Below are 11,165 nucleotides of genomic sequence, written 5' to 3'. Positions count from 1 at the left end.
CACTGTGTTCTCGGGGAGCCAGGAGTGTCCGAGGAATATCACACAGATCCTCCCTGGGGGGTGGGGGGTGCCAGCCTGTATTTTGCCCTCATCATGTAGTTTATTATTTTTTTTTAATGTTTTATTTTACTTTTGAGAGAGAAAGAGGTAACATGCAAGCAGGGGAGGGGCAGAGAGAGAGGGAGACACAGAATGGGAAGCAGGCTCCAGGCTCTGAGCTGTCAGCACCCAGGCGCCCCTCAGCTCAGGTCTTGAGCTCATGGTTTTGAGTTCAAGCCCCACATTGGGATCTGCGCTGGGCGTGGAGCCTACTTAAAAAAAAAAAAGGAAAAAGAAAAAGATACAGCATAAGGAATAGTCAGTGATATTGTAATAAGGTTGTATGGTGACAGATGGTCTGTATACAGATGTTGAATCACTATGTTGTACACCTGAAACTAAAGGCACATTGTGTGTCAACTATACTCAAATAAGAAAAAAAAAAATTAGTAAAAACAAAATGAATGAAAATGAGAGAAATCTGAGGATCTGGTGAAATTGTCATCAAGGTTCCCTACGGCCTTTATCCAGCAGGGAAAAGGGGGACAGGAAAGGAAAGGAAAAGGAGAGGAGAGGGGAGGAGAGGGGAGGGGAGGGGAGGGGAGGGGAGGGAAGGAATTAACGTAGAGAGCAGGTAGGAGCAGTAACTGAAAAACAAAAGGAAACTATCCTGTTTTGATCCCATGGAATTGAGACTTCTCAATAAACCATTTCCACTTAGAATTGGGACGTGGAGGCCGTGACCCAGGTGGATGGTATTGGACGCTGGTTGTACAGGGGTGGGTCTTGCGTTAGTACCAACACGAGCCCAACTGTAATTTCCGAAGATGTCTGTAACAACGTTTCCCATTCCATATGTTTTCCCTGAACCTTGACACCCCTCTCGTCGAGGAGCGAGGCTTGTGTGGCCTCTCTCTGGAGGCGGCTTCCGCCTCTTCTGTGAAACACACCTGGGGCCTGAGCCACCCTGTGAGAATGCCAACCGCCCTGAGGCCACTAGCCTGTGAGGAAGCCCAAACTGATCCACGTGGAGAGACCACGTGGAAAAGCCCTAAAACAACATGGGGAGAGAGAGCTGCCCGCCCGCCCGTCCCCAGCTGCTTCTGTCCCTGCTTCAGCCAGCCACTAGCTGATTGCAACCATCTGAGATCCGAAGCCAGAACTGCCCCGGGGGGATCCTGCCCCCCAATCTGACCGCAGGCCTGGTGAGAGATAATAGCCTGACTGTTGCTTTAAGCCACTATGTTTTGGAGAGATTTGTTACCCAGCAATAGTAACTAGAAAGAGGGTGAGTGCAGAACATAAGTAGCTTGCAGAGAATTGCAGCCTTCAGAGCTGAGAAAGATCACATAGTGACAACAACAAGGGCAGATAGCATTAAGTGCTTTCTGTGTCCGAGCACCGTTTTAAGTGCTTGGCATTAACCAACTAATTTTTTTTAACGTTTATTTATCTTTGAGAGACAGCGGGGGGGGGGGGGGGGGCAGAGAGAGAGGGAGGCACAGAATCCGAGGCAGGCCCCCAGACTCTGAGCTGTCAGAGCCGGATGTGGGGGTCGAACTCACCAGCAGTGAGATCATGACCTGAGCTGAAGTCGGATGTTTAACCGACTGAGCCACCCAGGTACCCCTAGCCAACTAATTTAATCTGCACAGCAACCCTAGGAGGAGGGCGTCATTGTTACCTCCTTTTTACAAATGGGAAACTGGGCAGAAAAGACAGCAGAAAATGGCTAAAAACAATCCGCACCCCGGTTGTAGCTTCAGCAGCTGGTGTTTACCACTCACCTTACCAATGAGGTACATGTGACTTGGCTCCGCCAATCTGGGCGTTCAGCCACAGGGATTGGCCCTGCGATGGGCATGTGACTAGATCTGGCATGATCGCGTGACCTCGGCCCGCCAATCAGAGCCAGCCTCATTACTTTGGCAGGGAAAGCTGAGCCAAAGGTACCCTCCTTTAACTTCGGGTTGAGAATGAGGTTCCCAGAGGTGGGAAGGCTGCTGGCAGCCATCTTGGGAAAAGACGGGGCACTGGAAAAGATGGGGCAGAGGGATGGAAAGAAATCGGGTTCTTGGTGACGTTGCTGAACTGTTGTATCAACTTTAGCTGAAGCCAGCCAAGGGTGGATTTTCCAGTCACAAATTCCCTTTACAGCAAAAGCCATTGGAGTCAGCTTTTCTGTTACTTGCATGAGACTAATAAAACATATTTAACAACCAGTACTTTGGGCACTAAGCGATCAGCGTGGTTCGTTGCCGGGCCGGACAACAATACCTTCCTTGCTGCATTGTGGGGAGGGCTGGGAAGTCCCAGGGGAGGGACCGGGGCAGTTGGAGTGGTCATGGTGAGGGATGCTTTGTGGGCCTCAGGGAAGCATGATTTTACCAGCCAACCCAGAAATATTTTAGTATCTCAGCAATCGACATGGCAAGATAGTTTATCCGAGCTGAATGTTCTACTTTACTTGCTGACTGATACAACCGCCTTTTGACATAAGCTAGTGTGAATGGATTTCTGTTTCCTGCAACTGGAAAAAAAGACATCCTTTCATGAACCTGAGTCATGAATCAAACCTTTAGGAAATAACAAATAGCAGTGAGATCTGGCTTTAACCATAGGAGGTCATTTCAGCTTTGGGTCAGGCAGAAACCCTACGGAGATTTTGACTGAGCTGCCAGAGTCCACACCCTTTGGCCCAGGAATCCTGCTTCTGGGACATACAAGGATGTGGATCGCGGCATTATTTATAATGGGAGGAAATTGGAAACAGCTTCAATGTCTGGCAACGCTGCCTCGTTGAATAAACATCGTGCAAACATTAGAAATTGTGTTTACACAAAGATGTTTTAACAGGGGACCAGCTTACGTTTTAAGAAGGGAAAAAGTAGGGCTGTATAAACAATTTGCTCACACAGTTATGTAAAATACGCGCGCGCGCGCGCGCACACACACACACACACACTTTCTTATAGTCTGAATAAAACAGAAAAGACTGAATGGAAATACATCAAAATGTTAACTACAGTAGTGATGTGGGATTTTCAGGCAAAGGTATCTTTGTCTCTCTAGTTTCCTGTATTTTCCAAGTTGTGCTTAACAGACAAAAGATTTATTCATTTATTTGTTTCCTTAGAAATGTTAAATTTTGTTAAAGATTTTTTTTATTTAAAAAAAATTTTTTTTAACGTTTATTTACTTTTGAGACAGAGAGAGACAGAGCATGAACGGGGGAGGGTCAGAGAGAGAGAGGGAGACGCAGAATCTGAAGCAGGCTCCAGGCTCTGAGCTGTCAGCACAGAGCCTGATGCGGGGCTCGAACTCACCAGCCGTGAGATCATGACCTGAGCCGAAGTCGGACGCTTAACCAACTGAGCCACCCAGCCGCCCCTTAAAGATTTTATTTTTAAGGAATCTCTGCATTCAACGTGGGGGTTCCAAATTACAACCCCAAGATCAGGAGGCATGCGCACCATGGACTGAGCCAGCCGGGTGCCTCCAAACTCTTTTTATTTTCAAAAATTTCAACTTAGATTATGAACATTTCCAGATAACAGAGCGACAGTAAACCCACATGGGGCCCATTACCCAGCTTCAAGAACCATCAATATTTTGCCATTTCATCCTCTTTCTCCTCCCACTGCTTTGAATACTTAAAAAAAAAAAAAAAAAAAAACAAGTGACAGATATCACATCCATTTAAACACACTGAGGGGCGCCTGGGTGGCGCAGTCGGTTAAGCGTCCGACTTCAGCCAGGTCACGATCTCGCGGTCTGTGAGTTCGAGCCCCGCGTCAGGCTCTGGGCTGATGGCTCAGAGCCTGGAGCCTGTTTCCGATTCTGTGTCTCCCTCTCTCTCTGCCCCTCCCCCGTTCATGCTCTGTCTCTCTCTGTCCCAAAAATAAGTAAATGTTGAAAAAAAAAATTTAAACACACTGAGCATCTAAAAAGGGGGAGGATGGGGCACCAGGGTGGCTCAGTTGGTTGAGAGTCTGACTTCGGCTTAGGTCATGATCTCACAGTTCCGAGAGTTTGAGCACTACGTTGGGCTCTGTGCTGACAGCTCAGAGCCTGGAGTCTGCTTGGGATTCTGTCTCCTCTCTCTGCCCCTCCCCACTTGTGCTCTGTCTCTCTGTCTCTCAGAAATAAGTAAATTTTTTTAAAGGGGAGGAGTGTATTTCCTTACATAACTACATTGCCTAATCACATCTAATGAAACTAACACTTTCTTTAAAGTTAATTTACTTTAGTAATCCCTACCCCCAATGTGGGGCTCGAACTCATGACGTGATCAAGAGTTGCATGCTCTTCTCTCTTCTGACTGAGCCAGCCAGGCACCCCAACACATTTCTTTTTCTTTCTTTCTTCTTTCTTTCATGATTTTATTTTTGAGAGAGAGAGATTGTGGAGGGGCAGAGAGGGGAACAGAGGATCTGAAGCCAGCTCTGTGCTGACAGCAGAGAGCCCCATGCAGGGCTTGAACTCACAAACTGTGAGATCATGACCTGAGCTGAAGTCAGACAACTTACTGAGCCACTCAGATGCCCCCCCTCAACACATTTCTTTCCTTCTTTCTTTTTTAATTTTTTAATGTTTATTTATTTTTGAAAGAGAGAGAGAGTGGGGGAGGGGTAGTGAGAGAGGGAGACGCAGAATCCGAAGCAGGCTCCAGGCTCTGAGCTGTCAGCACAGAGCCTGACGCGGGGCTCAAACTCACGAACTGCGAGGTCATGACCTGAGCGGAGGTCCGACGCTCAACCGACTGAGGCACCCAGGCGCCCCTAATAGCCAGTCCTGATTCTGGCTACATTTATTGTATTTGTTCTTGGTTGTGTTGTTGGTGGTGTTTTAAAGAAGCTCTACTCCCAATGTGGGGCCTGAACTCAGGACCCCAAGATCAAGAGTCGCATGCTCTACCCAATGAGCCAGCCAGGCACCCCTGCTTTTGTTTTTTTTTTCACATTCTTATTTACAAACAGTGAACGTCGTGTGCACGTGCGCGCCCGCGTGTATGCAGGTGTGTACAGTTCCAGGAGTTTTGACAAATGCAGAGTCATGTTAAGGACCATCACAACTAGGATTCCTGGCAATACCACCACTCCAAAAATGCCCCTGGGCTTTGCAGTCAAGCGCTTTTGGTTTTGGGGTTTCCGGTTTGGGGGTTCGTTTTTGTTTTTTTTTTTTTTCCTAATGGGAGCGAAAGCGACAACCGGAGCCGTGAGCTTACTTAAAATTTCCAAGTACGGGGTTAGGTAGGAGACCTGGGGCTCCAGTCCTGCTCTCGGCAGCTTGGGGCCTTCCCCTCTCCGAGCCTGTTTCCTCATCTGTAAGGTGGGTGCTATGAGGGCCCAGTGAACTAGGAAGGTGGTCAGGAAGCTCTCAGCGACAGCAGGGGTTGGGCTGATCGGCCCTTCCTTCTTTATTTACAGCCCCCTAGACCGAGTCATCTGGTCCAGGCACCAGGCCTGCGCAGATCAGCCTGCACTGCTTGGCTCCTCCCCTCTCTCTCCCCAAAGCCAATCAGACACAACGTTCTGTGGTTTCTACCTTCACTGCGACTGGAATTGATCCAGTTCCCCAGCGCCGAGACCCCAGGGCCGGTCCCACCTGGGTCCCTGCCTGGCCTTCGACCTTCCCTTGTTTCCCCTGGAACCCACTCCCCCTCTCCACACCCCCACCCCCAGCTTCCTAAATCACGCCACACCCTTCCGTATCCCACAGGATATCACAGAGGCCTGCCAAGTGCCCTCATGCCCTATATGGCAAAATCATTTCCAGTAATAAACAGAAAATGAAGCGAGCAATATTAATGGCCAGACGAAAAAGAAAATGCAGCGTGAACATTTTCTTTTCTGGAGCCTCATATATATAAAACCTTGCCAGTAAAAATGAGTTTAAAAATAAACATTACAGTACAAAAGAGAAAGAAAAGCACTACTGTTTATTCAAAGTTTATTCCAAGATTCAGAGTCTGAACTTGGGTCCTTTGGTTATAGTCTGATGTAATAAAGCTTTATGTAAATAATTGTGAGAGGTTGTTTTTTTTTTGGTTCCCCCCCCCCCCCCTTCTTGAGAGAGAGATTGGGAGGGAGGAAGGGAGACAGGGAGGGAGAGAGACACAGAAACAGAGAAACAGAGACAAGAGAGCGTGCATGCGAATAAGCAGGTTGCATTTCAAATGGCTACTTTAAGGGGAAGGTTCAGCTCTGAGTCCCACCTTCCAGACACTGGGCTCTGAGCACTGGGGGGCGCGCCCCCACCCCCCACCCCAGGATTTAGAGCAAGGGCATAGCAGAAACGTTACCTCTCAGGCCTTGGCTGCCTCGTGAAGCTCCATCCCTCCCCTCCCCACCCCCAGCACCCAACTTGGCCCAGCCCCCACCCGCAGCCTGTGTCCTTCGAGGAGGGCGGCCTTGAACTGCGCGGGGATGTGAGCTTAGCGAGCCAAGGGGAGGAACTGAGGCGGCGGGCAGGGTGTGCGGATATAAACGCACCTGTCGTGGGAAAGAAGGGCGTGAGGGCTGGAAGTGGCCTGTTTCCTAAGCTGAGTGGTGGGAAGGCGGGGTTCTTTTTTTTTCTTTTTTTTTTTTTTTTAACTGTTTATTGAAGCAGACGCACGTGCAAAACAGTACAAACCCGTAAGTATACAGCGGGATGAATTTTCACCAGTTGAACACACCCGTGCCACCAGCTCCCAGACCAAGAAACATTTCCAGGCCCCCCCTGAAGCTCCTCTTTTCAGGCCATGCCCCCTCCCCTCAAGGTCACCATCATTCTGACTTCTGACTGCATCACTGCATCCACTGCATCGATGGGTTTTTTTCCTGCCTTGAATTTTATGTAAATGGAGTCAGAAAATACATTCTCATTAGTGCCTGGCTTTTTCCACTCGACACTGTGAAATTCAGTCTCCTTAGCACGGGTAGTTATAGGGTGTTCTCACTGCAAATTCCGTTGTGTGACTATGCCCAGTTTATTTATCCATTCTCCGTTGGTAATGAGGGAGTGAGCCAAGTGGTAAGAGTCCTCCAGGCAGACAGAAAAGTCGGTGCAAAGGTCCTGAGGTGAGAACACGTCTGGTATTTTAGAAGAACAACAAGGAGATCCCTGTGACTAGAGAGGAGCAAGCAAGGGGTGGGGGTGGGGGGGAGATGAGGTCAGACAGGGAAAAAGAAGCAGATGGTGAAGAGACTTATGGGCCACGGTGTTGAGTCTGGCTTTTACTCTGGGTGAAATAGAGCCAAGGGAACGTTCTGAGCAGGGGAGGGACTTGATCTGCCTTGGGTACTCAGAATCCCTCTAACTGTGTGAGGGAAGAGAGCCCAGGGACAGGGGCGGGAGAGGAAGCCCAGGGAGGAGGAGGAGGGGGAACGGAGCCAGGGGGGTAGAAGCAGTGGAGGCAGCCAGAAGTGTTTAAACTCAGAATACATTCTTGTGCATGTGATTAGGGATATATTTTATTGACGTCTACCACCTTATTTTGTGATTCTGTTGTCCTCATTTTTGCAATGAGTTCCACCCCCTCTCATTTAGGCTTCTTTAAAGTGGTTGCATATTTGGTTTGGTTTTGTCTTATGTTGTCTTTCTCTCCCTTTTCTCTCCACTAGTTTGCAATCTATGCATCATTTGTATTTTTTTTTAGTAGTAATCCTTTTTTTTTAGTAGTAATCCCATGCACCCTTTTTAAAAAATTTTTTTGAACATTTACTTATTACTGAGAGACAGAGAGAGACAGACCATTAGCAGGGGAGGGGCAGAGAGAGAGGGAGACGCAGATTCTGAAGCAGGCTCCGGGCTCTGAGCTGTCAGCACAGAGCCCGACGCAGGGCTCGAACTCACAAACGGAGAAATCATGACCTGAGCCCAAGTAGGACACTCAACCGACTGAGCCCCCCAGGCGCCCCTACCATGCACACTTTTTAAAATCAGGTCTGACGTTCAATTGAGAGTTTAATCGTTGGGGCGCCTAGGTGGCTCAGTAAGTTAATTGCCTGACTTTGAGTTTCTGCTCAGGTCGTGATATCAACAGTTTGTGGGTTCAAGCCCTGCGTGGGGCTTCGTGCTGACAGTGTGGAGTGCCCTTGGGATTCTCTCTCCCTCTCTTTGCCCCTTCTCGCTCTCTTTCAAAATAAACTTTTTTTTTAATTTTTTTTCAACGTTTATTTATTTATTTTTGGGACAGAGAGAGAGCATGAACGGAGGAGGGGCAGAGAGAGAGGGAGACACAGAATCGGAAACAGGCTCCAGGCTCTGAGCCATCAGCCCAGAGCCTGACGCGGGGCTCGAACTCACGGACCGCGAGATCGTGACCTGGCTGAAGTCGGACGCTTAACCGACTGCGCCACCCAGGCGCCCCCAAAATAAACTTTTTTTCGAAAAGAGTTTAATCAGTATACCAGACACTGCTTGGATCATGAGCCCCGTGTGCGGACCGAAGGTGTGTTCACTGGTGACTGTGTGAGCATCGGCCACTAGGGGGCAAGGGCGACTTGGGATGTGCCGGCGCTCAGTGACCGTCAGGGGCCGCTGCTGCTCTCCTCCCGTGAGCGCGGTGACCACCTGGACTGTTTCCCTCTGGACATTCCAGACGAGAATGCATTGGTCCCCGATTTGGGCCAAGGGCCTCACAGCACCGAGGCTGAGGATTAGTACAGGGGATGTAGGCAGGGTAAAGGCTAGATCCTTGACGCACGTTGCAGGCCCCAGGGGGACGCGGTGGGGGGGGGGGGGGAGCGATAGTTGGGGTTCTCAAACCCACCCCACCCCACTCCCAGGATGCTGAAATTCGACCTCAAAGTTTTCCAGCACTGTTGGTCACCCCTGTCCCCATTCCTGGGACATTTATACAGGAAGGTGGTCATGGGAGGAAATGGGATGCCCATGGGCTTCCCGGCAGGGGTGCTGGAGGGAATGAGAATAAGGGAATTGCCTACGTTTGTTTGTGTTTTTCTGCTGTGAATGTCCAGAGCTTCAACAGATTCTCAAAGGGACCTAGAACCCCAAACACAGACTGTTTAGAACTCTATCTCTTCCTCCAGGAAGCCTTCCCTGATGTTCTCTCAGACTCATGAAGTGCCTCCTCTGGGTACCAACGGCCTCAGATCTTCCCCTCTGGGCCCTGACCCCTCTACCTTTGCCTTCCCTGTCCCAGAATAGATTGTCACGTCTGGAAATGTGTCTATGTCCCTCACTGCAGCTCCATGAAGGCAGGGACCAGGGATTTCTTAAGGCACCAAAAATGTCACCATCACATTGTTCAACGCAGGGACTGACAGACTGAAAAAAAAAAAAGGCATTTGAAAGATATCTTCTGGGGTACCTGGGTAGCTCAGTCATTTATGCGTCTGACTTCTGCTCAGGTCATGATCTTGCAGTTCATAAGTTCTGGCAACATGTTGGGCTCTGTGCTGACAGCTCAGAGCCTGGAGCCTGCTTCGGATTCTGCATCTCCCCCTCTCTCTCTGCTCCTCCCCTGTTCATGTTCTGTCTCTCTCGAAAACAAATAAACATTAATTTTTTTTTAAAGATATCTGCCTTCCTTAATCTAGACCTTTGCAGATGTTGTTCCTTCCACCTGGAACACCCCCTCCACTGCTTTATCTGGTTCATCTCACATCACTTGGACATCTCTCCTCCCCCAGGAACCCTTGCTAGTTCCCACCCTCTAAGGCCGGGTTAAAGTTTGCTTGTGTCCCCAATTTACTACAAAGCAGATACTATATAGAAAATATTTGTTGAATGACTGAATGAATGAAAGGTAAGTGTTTGGGCAGTGTTTGGGCTCCAGTATCAGCTGGAGCGTCACTTCTAGACCTCTTTTGTAGAGTTTTTTTCCCCCTTTTTGATGGCTTTATTGAGTTATAACTCATGTACCATACAGCTCACCCATTAAAGTGGTTTTAGTACAGTCTCGTGCAGCCATCACCCCTTTGGTGGAGCTTTGAGCCCCTTCTAGCCTGAAACCCCTCCCGTCAGGTGCTCTGCTAGGTATTTCTCACTGTCCTGTTGAAGGGGATATAGTCTGCCCTCCTCCCTCACCCTGGGAGGGAGATCAGGTAAAGAACGAGATCTGGCCATCTGCCCTTGCCATCTGAGCAACCACAGGGCTCAGCATTTAACCCAGAGGCCCATGGTTATGCAAATATCATGGAGGATTTGCTACGTGCCAGGTGCGGTTCTAAGTGCTTGACATACAGAACGATTCATTTACCTGCCACCAACACGCCTGAAGAGTAGGCACTATTAGTATGATCCTCCGTGTGGCACCAGGGGCTCTTGGGAATTCGACCCTTCCTGAAGCTCCAGACGTGAGCAGGTGTTCAGGTCAAGAAGGAGCCCCTGTACCCCATTTACACTGCTTGAAATGTACTTGGTGTGGTACAGCTGGTGGCTCGTGGGCTAGATAAGAGCCACAGGGTGGTTTTCAAAAATATATTATTTAAAACAGGGAAGTTTCCTTCTCTCTTCCACCCACCCATCCCGGCCCTTAAATAGAATATCCCTGATTATGTATCCTCACCTTTGTACTTTGATTTTCTTTTTAAAATTTTTTTTTTCAACGTTTATTTATTTGTGGGACAGAGAGAGACAGAGCATGAACGGGGGAGGGGCAGAGAGAGAGGGAGACACAGAATCGGAAACAGGCTCCAGGCTCTGAGCCATCAGCCCAGAGCCTGACGCCGGGCTCGAACTCACGAGCCGCGAGATCGTGACCTGGCTGAAGTCGGACGCTCAACCGACTGCGCCACCCAGGCGCCCCTGTACTTTGATTTTCTTATCCTGCACCTGCTCCCCTAACATCATTTGCCTGAAGCATTTGACTTTGAGACTGTAACACTAATAGGTGGGTGAAGAATGACTCAGATACAGGCTTTTGTTTTGTTTTGTTTTAGTGCCAATGAGTCCTTCCACTCCCATCCACTCCCAACCTTTCCCCGTACCCTGAGCTTGTGCCTTTCCAGGCCGTTTTTGTTCTTTTTTTGGGGGGAGGAGGATTTTGGACACTCCCCCTGCCCCCACAGCCCCCCCCCCCACTATGATCAGGAAATAGGCAGGGGCCACTAGGGTAGGGCGGTCTGGTCTTTACGGGACACTTTACCATCACACACACACAGCTCATTCTCACT

The sequence above is a fragment of the Lynx canadensis genome, chromosome E2 (genome assembly GCF_007474595.2).
Source record: "Lynx canadensis isolate LIC74 chromosome E2, mLynCan4.pri.v2, whole genome shotgun sequence".
In the NCBI taxonomy this organism is placed as follows: domain Eukaryota; kingdom Metazoa; phylum Chordata; class Mammalia; order Carnivora; family Felidae; genus Lynx; species Lynx canadensis.
This window is presented reverse-complemented; position numbering follows the sequence as displayed.